The following is an 18264-nucleotide window of genomic DNA, read 5'->3' on the forward strand; positions in this document are numbered from 1 at the left end:
CTGGAGGAAGGTCCTGAATGAAACATAACAAAATGGAGCATTGGCTAGAGGTTTTCAGATGATTGGCATACAAAACAATGCCAGGACCAGCAGCATTTTGTTGGGTCCATCCAAATGGCCAACTTTGTGCTTGCATTTGTAAAACTGGCCTGAAAGCCCGAAGTTTCAGTCATTGTCCCCAAACCAAGGTTGGAATTTTTGTTTCAGTCCAAGGTCTCCCCAAAGTGATCATGTTTTCATAACTGACCACAGTGCTGTGAGGACAGTGTGGGTAGGAACATGGTGAAGGGCAGTGAGATATGAAAAAGACCTTCTGTGGGGGCCAGGAGACAACAGTTTTGAAGCCTTGCCTTCTGCAATGGCATCTCCATGAAATAGTGAAGTCATAATGTAAGACAATCTAGTTGTTACCTAGATCTGTCCCTTTCGCTCTGAATTTTCTGGAGCCCTGGGGTTCTTCAAGGGCACTTTGGAAGGCAGTGAGTAAAAGGGGAGGCTCACAGTCGGATGGCAGAATTTTCAAACCTATCTGTTCCATTGTGATCCCTGAGAAAATAATGGAATTGTAATTCAGTGAGGCAGCAGAAAACGAAGTTGAAATATATCACCCCACTGTTCTGATCAAATATCTGACCGGGCAGCTTAAGGAAGAAAGAGTTCATTTTGGCTCACAATTTAATATATCTTGGTAGAGGAGTCATGGCAGGAGGGACATGGGACAGCTGGTCACATCGCTTCCACAGTCCAGAAGCAGGGAACAACGACCACCTGTGGTCAGTTTGCCTTCTCTTTCAAGTTTAGTCTGGAGCTTCAGCCTATGGAATGGCATGGCTCATATATCTATCTCCCCACTTCAATTCATCAAATCTAGAAACTTCCTCACAAGCATGCCAGAAGTTTATCTCCTAAGTGAATGTAGACCGTGTCAAACTGACAGGCTACACTAAGCACCATACCCCACAAACACTTTCTCCTGTGGGTGACCAAACAGGCCCCTGAGGCTGGCACCTTGCTGGATGAGAATAGATGCTCAGGTCTGTTCTTTCCTCCCCCGTGAGGTTTCTATGAAGCAGCTTCGCCATCACTTTGCCAAGCAGTGACTTCCTTCCCTGAAAGGGGACATAGAGCAGGAAGATCGGGGTGGACTCAACAGAAGTAGATGGTTCCCAAACTGCTGACGCAGAAACAAGAGTAAATTCAAACAAAGAAAAAGAAATTCAAGAAACTTAATTGCTATGGGGCTTCAATGCCTCAAAATTGGAACTGTTAAAAAAAAAATCTAGCTACAGTTCCCCCTAGACATCTATGTTGCCTAATAGGCAGCAAATGGCTCTAGCTGCTCCATTGCTCAAAGAAAATCCACAAAGTCCTCTTAGGCAAGAACTCAGACCAGCATTGCCAATGCACAAGCAACTCACCGATTTTTAGCCACTTAGCAGTTTCGGGATTGATACTGATTATTTTCTAGTTCCTCAGCTGAGTGAAGGGGAGAGACACAGAAGATACACAAAGGACTCCTGTCATTCAAATCCTCATTGGTCGAAGCTCATAAAGCCCTGTTTATGTCCCTGTCTCAGGCCAGGATTCTGCACACTAGCTTTTCTATTGGCAGTGGGAGAGATGAGTTCCTGCTGCTGGTCCCCAAACATACTGTGCTCTTGTCACTCGACTGGAGGATTGGATTGAATTGTCACTGGGTCACTATAGAGCATGTGCTGTTTGGAGTCCCATAAGACAATCTTAGAAAGCGTCTGTCAAATTTCCTGCAGATTGATTATACATTAATCCATTACTCTTACACTTCCCTCTAAAGGGGCAAGAAATAAAAAAAAATAAACCTATCTGAACTTTAAAGTCATTGTCTTTGTGGGTGCATTTTGTAAATTTATGAGGCCAATTTCAACTACTAAAGCTTTAGACTAAGGAGAAGAAAGATCTAGCCTGCAGGAAAAGAAATAAAGGTCTAAAGAGAACCACAGTCTAGAAGAATTCTTAAGCTGTAGCTAATGTGGAAAATGAAATAAAGTTAATAAGGACAAAAGGCATGGTTTTAAGACAATTCTCTGAAAGGAGTTCCTTTTAATGGCCACAGAAATGTGTATTGCAGGAGCCAACCACCTAAACTCAGATGAAGTGCTTGTCTTATGCATCAGGCTGGTTTCTATTGCTGTGCTAAAATACTGACCAAGACCAACTTGGGGAGGAAAGGGCTTATTTCATCTTACAACTCACTCCAAGGTCACACACCATCACTGAGGGAAGTCAGGGCAGAAACTCAGGGTGGGACCGTAGAGGTAAAAACTGAGGCAGAGACCATGGAGAAATGCTACTTACTGGCTTACTGGCTTGCACCCTCTGAGTTCTTTTCTTTCTTTCTTTCTCTTTTTTTTTTTTTTTTTTTGGAACTAGGGGAACTCTCCTCCACTGCTGGTGGGAATGCAAGCTTGTACAACCACTTTGGAAATCAATATGGCGCTTTCTTAGAAAATTGGGAATCAATCTCCCCCAAGATCCAGCTATACCACTCCTGGGCATATACCCAAGAAATGCTCAATCATACCACAAGAGCACTTGCTCAGCTATGTTCATATCAGCATTGTTTGTAATAGCCAAAACCTGGAAACAACCTAGATGCCCTTCAACTGAAGAATGGATAAATAAATTGTGGCACATATACACAATGGAATACTACTCAGCAGAGAAAAACAACGACATCACACGGTTTGCAGGCAAATGGATGGATCTAGAAAAAATCATCCTGAGTGAGGTAACCCAGACTCAGAAAGACAAATATGGTATGTACTCACTCATAGGAAGATGCTAGATGTGGAACAAGGATGACTAGACTGCTACTCACATCACCAGTGAGGCTACCTGGAAAACGGGACCCCAAAAAAAGACACGGAGAAATGGACAAGATCTACATGAATAGCCTGGTCATGAGTGGGAACAATGAAGGGCGACAGTAGAGGGAAAGAGTGGGAGATCCTAGCTGGATCAAGGAAAGAGAGGGAGAACAAGGAATAGGAGACCATGGTAAATGAAGACCACTTGAGAAGGTGAGAAGGGGAGGAAGCAGAGAGCTAGGGAGGCCCACGGAGATCCACAAAGATACCCCCTCAAAAGACTGCTGGCAATGGTCGCGAGACGGCAGGAACTGACCTACTCTGGTGATGGGATGGCCAGACACCCAAATAGTGGTGCCATAAACCCCATCCAAGGACTGAGGAATCTGAAGGCAGACATCCACGGCTGGGCCCCTGGTGGAGCACTGGGAGTCTAATTAGTGAGTAAGAAGAGGATTTATATGAGCGAGAATTGTTGAAGCCAAGGTCGGATAAAGCACCGGGACAAATAACCAAATGAATGGAAGCACAGGATCTATGAACCAAAGGCTGAGGGGCCCCCAACTGGATCAGGCCACCTGAACGGGTGAGACAGTCATTTGGCTTGATCTGTTTGGGAGGCAGCTGTGCATTGGTGCCAGGTCCTGGGCTCGTTGCATGAGTTGGCTGTTTGAATCCTGGGACTTATGCAGGGACACTTGGCTCGGTCTGGGAGGGGGGAATGGACCTGCCTGGACTGAGTCTACCAGGTCAACCCCGGTCCTCGGGGGAGACCTTGATCTGGAGGAGGTGGGAATGGGGGGTGGGCTGGGGGGAGGGGTGGGCGAGAGGGGGAGAACAGGGGATTCTGTGACTATGATGTTGAACTGAATGGTGTTATAAAATAATAATAATAATAAAAAAAATATGCCACCATATTTTCCACCATGACAATAATGGACTAAACTTCTGAACTGTAAGCCAGCCCCAATTAAAAGTTTTCCTTTATAAGATTTGCTGTGGTCATGGTGTCTCTTCACAGCAATAAAACCCTAACTATGACAGCCATATTGTGTAAAGTACTCAGGTGGAGATGGAGAGTCATATGAATTAGAAGCAAGATTTCTAGATCCCAGGAGTATTCAGTCTCTCTTTTGTTTCCCTTTTCACCCTGTCTCTGTTTTCTATGAAATCTATATTTTATGTTTTTGGGTTTTTTTTGTTTTATTTTTAGCTGCTGATAATGCTTGGTCTTACAGAACACAAATACACCTCAACAATGCTGTCTACTTTATAGATCTTGAAATTAAGTATTCACGATCTAAACCAGATCAGATCTGTATGGATCTTTTGTCCCTTATGCCCCAAAAATGAATGAATCATCAGCCCCATGGCCCTTCCACAGGCACACATTGTTAAAGAAATATTTCTGCTGCCCTTAAAAAAAAGAAGAGTCACTTTCAGATGACAAAGCATGGTCATCATCAGTCCCCTTCAGCAGGAGCTAACCCTTAAAGCTGGTGCACAGACGTTTCCATCTTCAGCTTCCTCATTTCTGCACAACAGCAATAAAGCTCAGCTCTCACAGTTTTACAGAACTTGAAACTTTATCATGTACTTTATTGCTGCTGTTTCTTTTGATCCTCACAATAGTAGTGAGATACAGAAGACAGATCTTATTTAACCCAGAAGGAAATTGAGGCTGAGGAAGATTAACGCAATCCTGTACAGTTTTCACCCTATTCCATTCAAACACACATCTTATTTTTCATGATCCCAGCCTGCAGTGGAAATGCAAATAAAATTACTACAGTTCATTGAGCAAAGTGAGGTAATAAAGAAAGATGATGGTGTCCAAATAAATTGAGCAGCAAAATGCCCATCAGAAACCAAAGAGCTGGAACGGGAAAGAAAGCAGCTCTGAAGATGAACATTGGCTCATTCTGAATGATTTTCTCAAAGACATAAATATTCCAGCTAACTGTGGAAAACCCCCTGAATCGTTGATGTAAGTCCATGGTACAAATGAGCTGATTCGTTTTACTGTAGAGTAGAGAGTGTGAAGAGCTAGCGCTGAAGAGATGGATCGGTGGGGAAAGTGTTGGTGTGCAAACATGACGGTCTGCCTTTGAGTCCCCAGAACCCATGTAAAGCCTGGTGTGGTCCTTCATGTCTACCATCCCAGAGCTCCTATGGGGAGACAGATGTGGAGACAGGCACATCCCCCCAGGCATTCTGGCCAGCCAATGCGGCATGTACAGCAGTGATACACAAAGATGCTGTCTCAAGCAAGGCAGAGGGTGAAGAGACACCTGAGGTCCACTGAACTCCACAAACATATCAGGCACAGACCCTTCAAAGAAAGATGTGGGCAATAGACAGATTGAGCATCCCTAACCTGGTCATGTGACATGCTTCAGATGCTGAACTTTGAACCAGCATGATGCTCATGGAATGTTAGGATTTGGGGTTTTCTGATTGAGGATGCATGCAAGTACTGTAAAAACATCTCTAAAATGCAAAAGAATCCTGGCCCCAAAATATTTTAAATAAAAAATGCTCTAAAAAGTGCATATCACTTTATATTTCTCTGTAGCTTGTATATGCTAACAAATATTTTAAGTTGGTTTATCACTGGCTAATTTCTCAGAATAATCCCAGTTTATAATTGTTTCAGTTTATATATCAGGAAATTGAGTCTGAGAGTGTACTACATCTTGAAACTTAGATTTCAGTGTTTGTTGAACTTTAGAAACTGTGTTCTGAATCCTATGATAATCCGAGGATAAACGAAGCTTTCTGTGCCTGATCCATCCGTATAGCGGCTGCCACTGTTTTTAAAGAACTCTGTACTTTATGTTATATATGTTTGGTAATTAAAGGCATAGCTCTTCTTAATCAGGCTGTGAGTGAATCAGGTACAAGAGATTTAGTCCAAAATCCGCTGTAACCACATTTGATATGTATTCCTTGAATCCATATATGTTGTGTTCTCCTATATACAATTCTTCAAATAACTAACACAGCATCTTTTAATTTTTATAGATTGACTTATTTTATTTTGCCTGAATGTACTTATGAACACCAGGCACATGCTTGGTGCCCAATGAGGCCAGAAGAGGGCATCATATCTTCCCTAAAACTGGAGTTACAGATGGTTGTGAAACCCTATGTGGGTGCTGGGATCCAAACCTGGGTCCTCTGCAAGAGTAATAAGTGCTCTTAACCACTGAGCCATCTCATGTAACCATGCCCGTTGCACAGTTTCCTTTGATTGAAATATACTTGTCACAGAGTTAGGGTCAGCACCAGCTTGGTCATGATCCTTAAATATCAATGTAGAACCTGTATGCTGGAGTCAGGAAAGCCTACCACAGACCCAGCTATTATTGTTTGGGCAAACAGTACCATCCCTGAGCCCCTAATCCTTCAAGCAGTTGGTATGTGTACTTTTGAGTGGCTTCCCTGGGGTATAGTGGATTCAATTGCATAGTACTGAAATGCCTGAATTACTTTTCATCATTGTACACGTTGGTCACACGTCATTAGGGGGTTCAGTTAAAGTTCCATGGGTGTAAGTTAGCCTCTGAGCAGGTATACAAGCCTAGGGTTTGATGGAACAGCCACCCAGAAAGTGGGTAGGGGGGAGCAGACCATTATGCTCTCCACATTGTGCACCTCACAGGCTTAGAAAAGGCGTGCATGGAATGTATGTGAAACTGCTTGGAGCTAACTTATACATTCATTTCTGTTTGTCACCTTAAGACCCCAGAGACTCAATGCTCCACAGAGCTCATCATGGTTATGGCTTCTGAAAGCTCTAGAGACAAAAACATTTCCACCATCATTTCTTCTTTCAAAAGGGAAATTTCCCTTACTGCATCTCTTCCAGAGTATTCTTGATGCTCTCCTTCCCACTGAGGAGATGATTACTCCAACCTAATGAGGAAAAATCTATGTGTGCATGAATTAACAGGCAGGAATTCCGGCCACTGCTGTGTCTCCTGTGGATTAGCAAATATTGAACCTCCACCTCACTCTCGGTCTAGTTCTTTATGAAAACTTCTCTTCAGCTCAAATCCTACCTCATCCCTTACAGCTAACATTGCTTTGCTGGATCAAAGTACAGTCTAGACCAGTGGTTCTCAACCTTCCTAATGTTGTGACTCTAATACAGTTCTTCATGTTGTGGTGATCCCCAACCATACAATTATTTTCATTGCTACTTCATATGTGTAATTTTTCTACTATTAGGAATCATAACATAAATGTCTGAAATACAGGATAGCTGATATGCAACCCCAGGGGTCACAACCCCCCTTTTGAGAACCACTGGTCCAGACCATTCAGAGACACCCATTGTCCTTATGCTAGGGATTTACATCAGTTCTTAGCCTCTCTCATGCCCATTCTATCTCACCTGTGACTCTCTTTACTTTGAATTAGCCACAGTTTTACTAGTTCCCATCTTTGCACATGCTCTTTCTAACCTTTCCTCATCTCTCTTTGAACCTAGTCAAGCATCAGGACCACCTGGATTAGAGAGGCTGAGAAATGGAGGCTGCTTAAAGGCATCATCATTTACTCTATCACAGTTCTCACCCAACAAAATTATAACAGCTGCTCCCATAGCTACATCTTTCACCCCTTCAGGAGGTCCTGAAAAGAGAGAGACTGTCTGTCTTTCCCTGCACTTTTGATATCCTTTCCAGATTTCATACATGTGCTCTTGGCAAACATTTTTAAATGAACACATCTTGCACATTGCATGCAGTGACTTGGGGTGCATAAACAGGCACAACCATAACTATCTGTTTATCTAGCTCTGCAATCTGGAAACAAGTTCTAAAGACAATTTCAAATGGCAAATCTAAATTTGAGTTTCAGCTCTGCTACTGATGCACCATGAGAATGTGGGCAGTCAATGAAGTTTTCAGACTCTTCATTTGTGTATGGATGAACACTCCCACTCTACTTATGTCAGAGAGTGTTTTATGACAAGGAGTGATCACACAATGGGTCTGTTGGTATCCCTTCCATCTGTTCTTCAGAGTGAAGGCCATATCCTCCATAGAGATGGGAATCGTGACTGCATACACCATCCCATAGACACTTGGGTAAGGCAGAGCTAGAAAGGATGAATCATAGTTGCTCCGGGACAATGCCCACTCTCACACTGGACCCCCACAAAGTTGCTTGTACATTTGAAGTTCACTGTGCAGGGCATATAATGTAACTATGTCACAGTGGGGCAATTCTCTGACTCTGTGGCTCTCAGAACTTGGCATCTGTATTCTTTGGTTTCTGTCAGCTCAGGCCTTCTCAACTAACTATCTCAAAGCTACTCAGGGTACAGCTGGCATTGATATCCTGATTAACCTAGGCAACTAACTTCTCTGCTCTAGGATATAAAATGGGTTTCATCAGGAATGAATTATAGTTATGATTGCATAATGTTTATTTAAGTCAGTACCAGATGGTGGGACAATTATGATGCTCTAGCAGATATGAGTACCACTAAATTATTGATTTAAAAATGGTTGTTAAAGTGCTATGTGATGAAACTGGTGGCTTTAACTGTAATGTTCAGGGACTGGAAAGATGGCCCAGTGGTTCAGGACACTTTCTGAAATTCAGGGTGTGGATCTCAGCATCCACACCAGGCAGCCCATATAACTCCAACTCCAAGGGATCTGACCTCCAACTCTGGCCTCTGGAGGTACCCGTAAATACACACACACACACACATACACACACACACACACACACACACACACACACACACACACACAATGTCTCATAGTGCATAAACACACACACAAACATGCATGTGCATAAATACAATAAAAATTCTTGTCAAAATTTGTAATGTTTATAACAATTTCATTAAAACACATTTTTCAAGTTCATGCACCCACAAAGGTCATAGATAGGCCCAGAAATCTATATTTTAGCAAGATTTGAGGTGGTTTTTACCTAGATGAAGCTCAATCTGTGCTTTGAGAGGTCCCAGTCTGGATGTTCTCTTTAACATTTAAAATGCATGGTCATTTAGGTAGTGCTGTTAAAAACCAAAACAGCACGAGGCATTTAGCAATATCAGTTTATTTCTCTGACAACTTTTATGCCTGGATTATACTATTTGTATTTAGGGCCATTTAGTGTCTGTGAAGAAGAAAGGAATGTATGTGATCCAAACGAGTAAAATGCACAGTAAGAGCAATGCACTTTAATTCCATTACTTACGTACACCTCACACCAACCCCATGACTCTTCTACACGTGGAAACGGAGGTGTGAGAGGTCTAGAGACTGCTCCAAATCCCAGAGCTCATACGGGACAAGACTGACTCTGCCCCAACCGAGTGGCCCATAATGTGTTCGTGTTCACAGAACACGCTGTTTTCCCAGTCACACTTCTCTGCTCTATTACAATACCTGACTGGTAAGTCTAAGTCTTTTAAGATAGAGTCTGGCTGCATAAGGCCCTGGATTGCTTTCCCTGAGATATCGTTATTGTTGTAGAGACACAGACTTCTGCCACCTAACCACGCAACCATCCTTGGCACCTCATTTGGTGTCTTCTGATGGAGAACTGCCATCTAGAGGGTTTCCTTTTAAGATCTTTCTGAGGCCGGGCGTTGGTGGCACACGCCTTTAATCCCAGCACTCAGGAGGCAGAGCCAGGTGGATCTCTGTGAGTTCGAGGCCAGCCTGGGCTACCAAGTGAGCTCCAGGAAAGGCGCAAAGCTACACAGAGAAACCCTGTCTCGAAAAAAAAAAAAAAAAAAAAAAAAAAAAAAAAAAAAAAAAAAGATCTTTCTGAAAGACACCACCAAAATAATTTTATTTTCCATCCTATTGGCCAGAACTGAGCAACAAGGGAAGAAAAACAGAAATAAAAATTTAAGATAAGCAATTTACTCCCCCATTCTACCCTCTAAGACAGATTCTGCTTGATTATAAAAAAAGAAATAAATCATAACCCTGTTAGAAAAAAATAAGATAGCCTGAGAGTGAGAAGACTATCCACTGGGTCCTCTAGAAGCCACAGGCCCGTTTGTCCCCTCTTCATAAAATATTGCTAATATCCTGTCTTCTCTCTGTAGAGGAGGGAGACTGAGTGAGTCTACACCTCAGATACATGCCTCTAACTACCACCATGCCACCCAATAGGGGGATAGAGCCGGAAGAGGAGAAGGAGGAAGGACATGAAGCAATTTTAGATTAATGAAGCGTGATAGGCATTCAGACTTAGGCTTAACTCTTGCTTCCTTTTTCTTGGTGAGTGGGAGCAAACGCGCCCCGTTTGTCTGAATGAGACTATCTGCTGGAGGCACAGACTCAGGCTCCATATTGAGACACATTCTGCATTTTGTTTCTCAATGTCCTGTTTTCTTCCGTTCCATCAGGATGCCTTCCTGAGGATCATTCATTTATGATGCTCAAGAGGACAGGACTGGTGCTGGTGGCTATCATGCATTGAAATACATCCAGAATGGGCCCTGGGATGGCTTTGATTGAGTATGACTACACAATGCTCGGGCTCCCCACAGGCTGTTTGTAAATGCAGCACAAAAGCTCCAGGAGACATGGTCCTCCTCTGAGGATTGGAACAACACCAGGCCAGCTGCCTCTCCCCATCTCTGACTCACATCCTTCCTCTCCCAGCTGGAATCAGATGTTGCCAAGACAGCTGAAAAACTCAGCAAACTCCCATTTAAATAGAAGCTAATCAAGAAGTTGCGCTTGGACATGGAATCCAATTTCTCTGCTGCTACAACTCCGCGATTGCCCAACACTACCAGCAACTGGGTTCTCAGCACCAAAGCTCACTCCCCTGCACCCATGTTGGCCGAGTCCAGCAGGCTTGGCTGGGTAAGTCTGAGGCCAGAGTTAGGTGTTTAGCACACCCAGATGTGGCAAGGCTTCCAGATGGCAGGAGCGCCACAGCTGGGCTTGGGCTGAGTCAAATCAAAATGTGTTTCACTTCCTATGGTGACCAGTGGGAAGCCAGTTTATATCGTATATGTTGTTTGTGCTGGCTGTAGAAGTCCTGCAGGAGTAGAATAAAAATTCAAAAGGACATGAGTAGAAAGAGTCATCTTGCACACTGTATTCTGAAATGACTACCGTAAAAATTACTTTAATCTAATGAAAAAATGTACTCTGTTATAGATACATATCACGCTAAGAGCTCATTTCATTATTTTATGTATTTCTGCTTCATTGTAGATTATCAAAATTGTAAATGTGCAGTATCTCTTAACACCATGATTTAATTTCCCTAGTTCATTTTCCTGTGTAATGATGATAACAATAATGCTCATTGTATACTCAGTGTGGTGTACATGGTGTTCTATGTGCATCATATGTATACAATAACAACAATCACAGCAAACTTTACATATAGGGAAACTGAGGCAGGAATCCACGAGCTGACTTGCTTCACATCACTCAGGATATTTAAACAAGGGCTCAGACCGCAGAACTCACACTCACTCACACTGGCACTACATGTTAGCTGCCTTTCTCATCTTCATGGTAAGAGACCTAACAGAAACAGCTTAGCAGAGGCAGAACTTACTTTGCTTGTGATTTGAGGGCTTCAATCTCTCATGGCCAAGAGGACACTGTGAAGCCCAACAGCCCTCCCATGCTCTCTGCATTATCATTCTTAGTCACCAAGACACAAAAGCAATTCACAGGCAAAAGGATGAAGGAAACTTGGTAAGGGAAGTGCCTCAGAGTGTTATTCAGCTTTAGAAAGTAGAAAAGCCTGGCCTTTAGAGCGTTAAGCTAGTCATAGTAAGACAAATAGTGCATATGCTCCTGAAATGAGATCTCCGATATTGATTCTCACAGAGGAAATAATACAGGTGCCACAAGCCATGAGGAAAAGGATGGTGGGAGTTTCTCTGTGAGTATATTAAAGCTTCAGTTATGCTACATGAATGAGTTCTAGACAGCATAGAATCTATCACTCACAACATGCTATTGTGTACATCAGCATTTGTTAAATGGATAGATGATCTGTTTAGTGTTCTTAGCACATGCACAGCCAAATCAAAGGAAACACAAAGGAGAACAAGACAACCTTGGGAAGTGTCTGATATGTTCCATGGCTGTGATGGGGTCATAGCTGCTGTATACATCCAAACTCAGGGCACATTCAATATGCATAGTTCCCTGTGCATCCATTGTATGTAAATAAAACTGTTAACACCACCAGCCCTGCAGTGTCTTCCACCCTCAGAACCCAGTGATTAGCTTCTTCTCTGGCTCAATCCAAACTAGAAATCTCACCTATCATTAGTCCTAAATGTCTGAACCTATTTTAGGATGATTTTGATGGCTGGCATTCTTTAAGGAATGCAAACTAGTATGTAGCAGTCATGCTTCCTCATCCTTAAAGGATCAGGAGAGAAGATAATGGTCAGGCACAGCAACATCCTCAGATGCAGGACCCTCTCCTTCCCGGAGTCTGACAATGGTGTCTCCAGTCTCCCTCCAACTCTGGCTCCATGGCGACCCCAAGGTAGCACAACCCAGCCTCTAGCTTTCACCTCTTTCATATCTGATACATCAGTTTAAGGAACTGTGCCCTTGGCCTGAGGCACTTCCCACACGGAAGTGTAATCTTCTGTCACTGAGAATTTTTTTCCAGGAAGGGATCACAATCATCTTGGCAGGAAAGAAAACAAAAGTCTTCTCATCAGAAAGAAAAATATTGATCAAAGTTGCCAACTTTTTTCATTTACAGGACCTTTAGCTCAACTGAGACATCCAGTCCCTTGGTTGCCTGGTCGCTACAACTATAAATTTAATATCTTGGTTTCTGTCACAGTTTGCCTGTTACCCTGAGCAGAAAGTAAGTGGACAGATGACTCATTTGATTTATTGAGCTTGCTCATAGCCGCCTGGCAGTCATGGTCAACATGAACTCCCCTCATTCCATTCTAGAAAGACTGCTATGGACTGTGTCTTCGCTCCCTAAGCCTGGCTGGAAGGCTCTGGAATAGTCGCCCAATAATCCCACCTAAACACATAGTCAGATTAATCATACAACATTCAAAAGAAATGAAACCAATGTAAAAATGCCTCCGGAAAAACAATACAAGTTTTTAATGTAGGTGTCTCAGGCATGAACAGAGATGGACACCACACAGCGCACTGCAGCCATCTCGCTGAAACTTGTCACAGCGTGTGGAAGGTAGGGAATTCTCGCCTTTCACTCAGCACTGCCATCTTGCCAACCTTTGTCTCCCATCACGCCTAACTCCGATTGGGCTCACCATTTTTCCTAATTCCCCACGCCCCTGACCAGCCTTTCTGACATCCAGAGTTCAGGGGGGTGGGGGTTGGTGGCCTGCTCTGAAGGTGTCTTAAGAGAAGCCACACCCTACTCAATGCTGAGAAAGTGTTTTCTTGTGCATCATCACCAGAAAAGAAAAAACTAAGTCAAAGTTTGGGGTAGAGGAGGAAAAAAAATTGACATTTATCTTTAATGCACATAATGAAGAAGAGTGAGGAATGAGTTCAAATGCTTTACCACCAAGTGTGAGAGAAACTGTATGAAAAAAACCCTAAGGAGGCTCCTGGGTTTGGAAGTGGTATTTCCATGTAGCTGGGGATTCAGCCCTGGTACCGGTTTCTCTGAGCACCTTATGATTCAGATGTGAGTTCTACCTCAAACTTCTCTCAACTCAGTGAAACATCCTTATTTCTAAATCCATGGCAATTTCATTGATTTTTATGAATATGAAAAAATATAACTCTATCATGAAATAAAATATATAAAATTATGACTAAGTAATATAAATAAAATCATCATGAGGAGATATAAATTGCTAACATTCTGACATATTTTATTCATGAAAATATATATATATATGTATATATATATATATACACACACCCATTTTTACCTTAAATCTCTCTAAGATTATGTCTGTTACCATTAATTATTTAGAAAATATTTGGTTTATTCTATTTAATTTGTTGAAACTATTGAAGTAGTATGCTTTTATTGTAATAAGAGAGACAACATGAAAAGATATAATGAACTATTTCCTGTATGTGGTCATTTCCTGCTTCCTGTTCTCAATAAATCCTCTTGACTTCCCTAACTCCTTCAAAGTTCTCAAACAGCTCTCAGAAAACACAGGGCTAGCTGAGAATAAAGTCTCCTGCTCCAGCTACTGGTGGGAGAATTTGATTCTCCTATGTCCTACAGAGAAACTGAATAGGTTGGCCAACCGAATTGGCCGTGGTGGTGGACAGCAACATCCACTGCCCCTCACAGTTGCTGAAACTGTGCTAGGCCCATGGAAATAACCAACATCAGTTGTTCACCCAAACGGTCAAAGGAGCCATAAAGTATAAATACATGGACACCCGTGTTTATTGCAGGACTGGGGACGATTGCTGCATCATGGAATCATCCTAGGAGCATGTCAGTCAGAGATATGTGAAAGTGCATGCACTGCAGAATCTTAATGGGATTGTAAATGATAGAAAATAAAGAAGGAAGGAGGGGAATGAGGGAAAGAGAGAGTATGAAACAAGTTGTTTAGATGCTCAATCACAGAGAAATTTAAAAGCACAACAGTATATATTCTTCTGAAAGAATGATACCCTCATTTTGTAGTAGAAGAATAATAGCTAATGCTAAATATCACTCAGTTCTGTTGCAAACAAAAGAAAGAACACTCTGATTACAATAAGAACCAGTGTAGGTTATTGGAAAGATTGACAGCTCAGAATATCTGAGAAAACTGGGATAGGGTGGGAGAGATGGGTTGTGGAAACTACAGAGGCCCCTATGTTGCTGAAAGAGTCTGAGGATGGTGTTGCCAGGAGATGTGAATGAATGTCAATCATTTTGCTTTGTCTTTAGAAACTGCAGCAAGAGTGAAATGTGCAGAAAGGAGCATCCATCTGTTGCAGCTCAGAAAAGCTGTCTTCCCTTTTTTGAGGGGAGGCGTGGATGCTAATAATTAACTGATGAATGGACAGAGACCGTACCACTTCTAATTCCACAATGTTCATAATATGGAAGAATGTATCCTGGGCAAATAAAAGCCATAAATGCCCACAACTACCACAGGGCATTCTTTATATAGTCAATTTTAGAAAAATCCCTGTCCAGTAAGGCCCAAATAGTCTTTTATAACCATAAATAAACTCCTCTCCTTTGGAAATCACAGGAAACCTACAAAATACTGACAATAAATTTATTGACATGCTAGTTATAGAGCTGTGTTTGGTTTGTAAAATTTCATTAACTTCTGTACATATTTTTCTCTGCATATATTATCTTTGAAAACAGATTCTCTTTTTATAAGCAGGCACAATAAATATCTCATAAATTTTTTAAATCTTTCAAAAGTCTGAACCACCTGGTCTAAATATTTCCTATATTGATTTTCTGAAACATTGGAATAATGCCAATTTCAAGTGGCATAAATATAACCAATGTAGAACAGTAGTAGAAACATGGGAGAAAGGAGAAATGCTAATTAAAATATTTATTGCAGTATGAAAACAGAAAATTTGAGTAGACTGTATTCCTTACTATTTGCTGTGACTGGTGCCATCCTGCCGGCTTTCTGTGTTCCCTTGGCATTCATCTATCGTCTCGATGGCTCAGAGTACAGCAACACCCATTTTCATTCATAAGAAAGCTTTAGCCTTGGTTATTTTTCTCACATAGGATGGAAGTTTTAATAATGGGTCTACTTTTCTTAGTATTCAAAAGATGTTCTACATGGTCAAAACAGATAACAATAAGTTCTTAATAACAGTGTGTATCATTTAGAAACCATCACATTTCAGAAATAAGACAACTGATATGTTACACATCTGATATACCACCTACCCAGTGGTGACAGAGATTTGTTCATAAGCACTCAGTGTCTCTACTGTGATTAACTAACAGAATGTTCTGGTTTGAATCTCAAGTGCATGCCCCATGAGTGCATGTATTTGAGTATTTTATCCATAACTGATATTGCCATGCTGGGAGGTGGTGGGGGCTGGTTAATGGAGCCTGGTAACTAAGGGATGGCTTCCCGAGGATCCTTATACCTGCTTCTCCAGCACCATGTCTACCTGCATGCCAGCATGCTACACACCATGATGTGAATAAACTAAACCTCTGAAAATGAAAGCAGGCCCCAATTAAATGGTTTCTTTTATAAGAGTTGCCTTGTCATTGTGTCCCTTCACAATAGAACACAGACTAAGACATAACTTGGTACGGGGAGCAGAGTATTACTCTGACAAGCATGACCATGCTGCTCGTTGGCAGAATGTGGACTTGGGCACTTTAGATTAGGAAAGTGGTTGAACACTCTAAGTGGGCCATGCTAAGAGCATGGGAGACAGTGGTACTGAGAGCAGTGTAGATCATGACAGCCTGACTAGGAGGTTTCAGAGGAGAACATTAGTAAGTGGCATAGAGATCATTCTTACACTATTTTGGCAAAGACTGTGGCTGCTTTTTTGCCCTCATCGGAAAAGTCTGTCTGAGGCTAAATTGAAGAGTTTTGGATTAATGGTGCTGGCAGCAGATATTTCCAGACAGCCTAGCATTGCTTGGTTATTAGTGGTCACTTTTATGCAGATCTGTAATGAAAAGGAGCAATACAAAATGTATAGTTTGAGGAGAAAAGAAGCACAGGAAGTATAATGGAGCTCTGTCCAGTGTTCAAGGAGATGAAATGTTTAAAGGGAAGCATGATGCTTGATGGAATAAAGGGAATGGTGAACTCAGGGTAAGACTCAGCCCAGCCAAGCATCCAGCTTGTGAAAAGGTATGAAAGAAAAGCCTGAGCAGTGACAGAAACCATTGAAAATGGAAAGCTGGTACAAATGTATTTCAATAAGGGAGCCAAGTTCCAGCTCCACCAAGCAGCAAAACTTGGCAGCCTCAGCTGCATGGTTCTTGCTTTAGAATTCAGGATACAAGAAAAGGGTTATAGAATCTCCTTCCATAGCTAAGAAAAGCCACAGAAGCCATGTGTGTGTCAGGATGTCCCTTCAAGGAGGACTAGAGGAGCCACTGCATAAAGACGTGAAAGTGTCTCCTGGTTTGCCTTGGAGGACCCAAGATGTTAGAGATGCCAGAGCCACAGGGTACCTGCCAAGGAAGGATGCAGATTGGGTGTGTAACCAGCCCAAGAGAGAGAAGTGTGCTGTAGTCAACAAAGCTGAAAGGAGTTGGAGAGCTGAGAGTGCTTTGACTTCAGATGTGAGGATACAGTTTGGAGCTAACCCCGGTGATTTATCTGCTGTTTCCTTACTATGCTCCCTTTCCTCCCCTTTGTAATAGGAATGTATATTCTGTCCTACTCTATGTTGGAAGTATGTGATTTGCAAGATTTCCATGAGTCTCAGAAGAGACTTTGAACTTTGGACTTTAAGACAGTGTTGAGATCGTTATAGATTATGGGGACTTTTGAAGTTGAACTGAAGACTTTTTTTTGTTTTTGTTTTTTTGAGACAGGGTTTCTCTGTGTAGTTTTGTGCCTTTCCTGGAACTCCCTCTGTAGTCCAGTCTGGCCTCGAACTCACAGAGATCTGCCTGCCTCTGCCTCCCGAGTGCTGGGATTAAAGGCGTGCGCCGCCGCCGCCGCCGCCGCCGCCGCCGCCGCCGCCGCCGCCGCCGCCGCCACCACCACCACCACCACCCGGCATGACATTTTAGCATTATGATATGGCTACAAGCCTATGGGAGCCAAGGAGTAGAATGTGGTGGTTTGAATAAGAATGGCCCCCATAGGCTCACAGATTGAAAGCTTTGTCATCAGGGAATAGCACTATCTGAAAGGACTAGGCGGTGTGGTCTTGTTGGAGGAAGTGTGTCACTGGAGGTGGGCTTTGAGGTTTCAAAAGCCTAAGCCAGACCCAGGGACTCTCTCTTCCTGTTGGCTGCAGATCCAAATGTAAAACTCTTAGCTACTTATCCAGTACCATTTCTACCTGTGTGCTGTTGTGTGTCCTGTCATGACGATAATGGACTAAACCTCTGAAACTATAAGCTAGCCCCAGTTAAATGTGTTCCTTCATAAAAGTTGCCATGGTCATGGTGTCTCTTCACAGCAATAAACCATGGACTAAAACAGGGGCTGTTGAAGATTATAGCCCAGCACTGATTCTGGGCTCATCCTTTGCTTCCTAACCCACCAAGGTGTGAGAAGTCACATTGCCCCAAACTAGGCTACTCCACCATGCCTCCCTCACCGTGAAGCACCTTATCCTCTAAATTCTTGAACCAAAATAAAGGCTGCCTCCCTAAAATTGTTTCTGTCATGGATTTTATTGCAGCAGCATGATAAGGAACTAATACCAGAGTTTGCCATAGGCTTCTTGGGGGTCCTGTTCTGCCACCGAGCTGCTACTGATGGCTACACAGACTGAGCTCGGTTAACAGCATC

At 42.5% G+C, this 18264-nt stretch overlaps 1 long non-coding RNA gene across 1 annotated transcript; it reads left to right on the top strand.

Moving 5' to 3' along the window:
- Positions 1–7869: 7869 nt before the first annotated feature.
- LOC143272063 (uncharacterized) lies at positions 7870–15169 on the top strand. Its single transcript, XR_013049463.1, has 3 exons — positions 7870–7942; positions 10237–10702; positions 14724–15169. It is a non-coding gene; the product is annotated as an uncharacterized LOC143272063 (long non-coding RNA).
- The last annotated feature ends 3095 nt before the right edge of the window (positions 15170–18264 follow it).

The sequence above is a fragment of the Peromyscus maniculatus genome, chromosome 1 (genome assembly GCF_049852395.1).
Source record: "Peromyscus maniculatus bairdii isolate BWxNUB_F1_BW_parent chromosome 1, HU_Pman_BW_mat_3.1, whole genome shotgun sequence".
Lineage (NCBI taxonomy): Eukaryota > Metazoa > Chordata > Mammalia > Rodentia > Cricetidae > Peromyscus > Peromyscus maniculatus.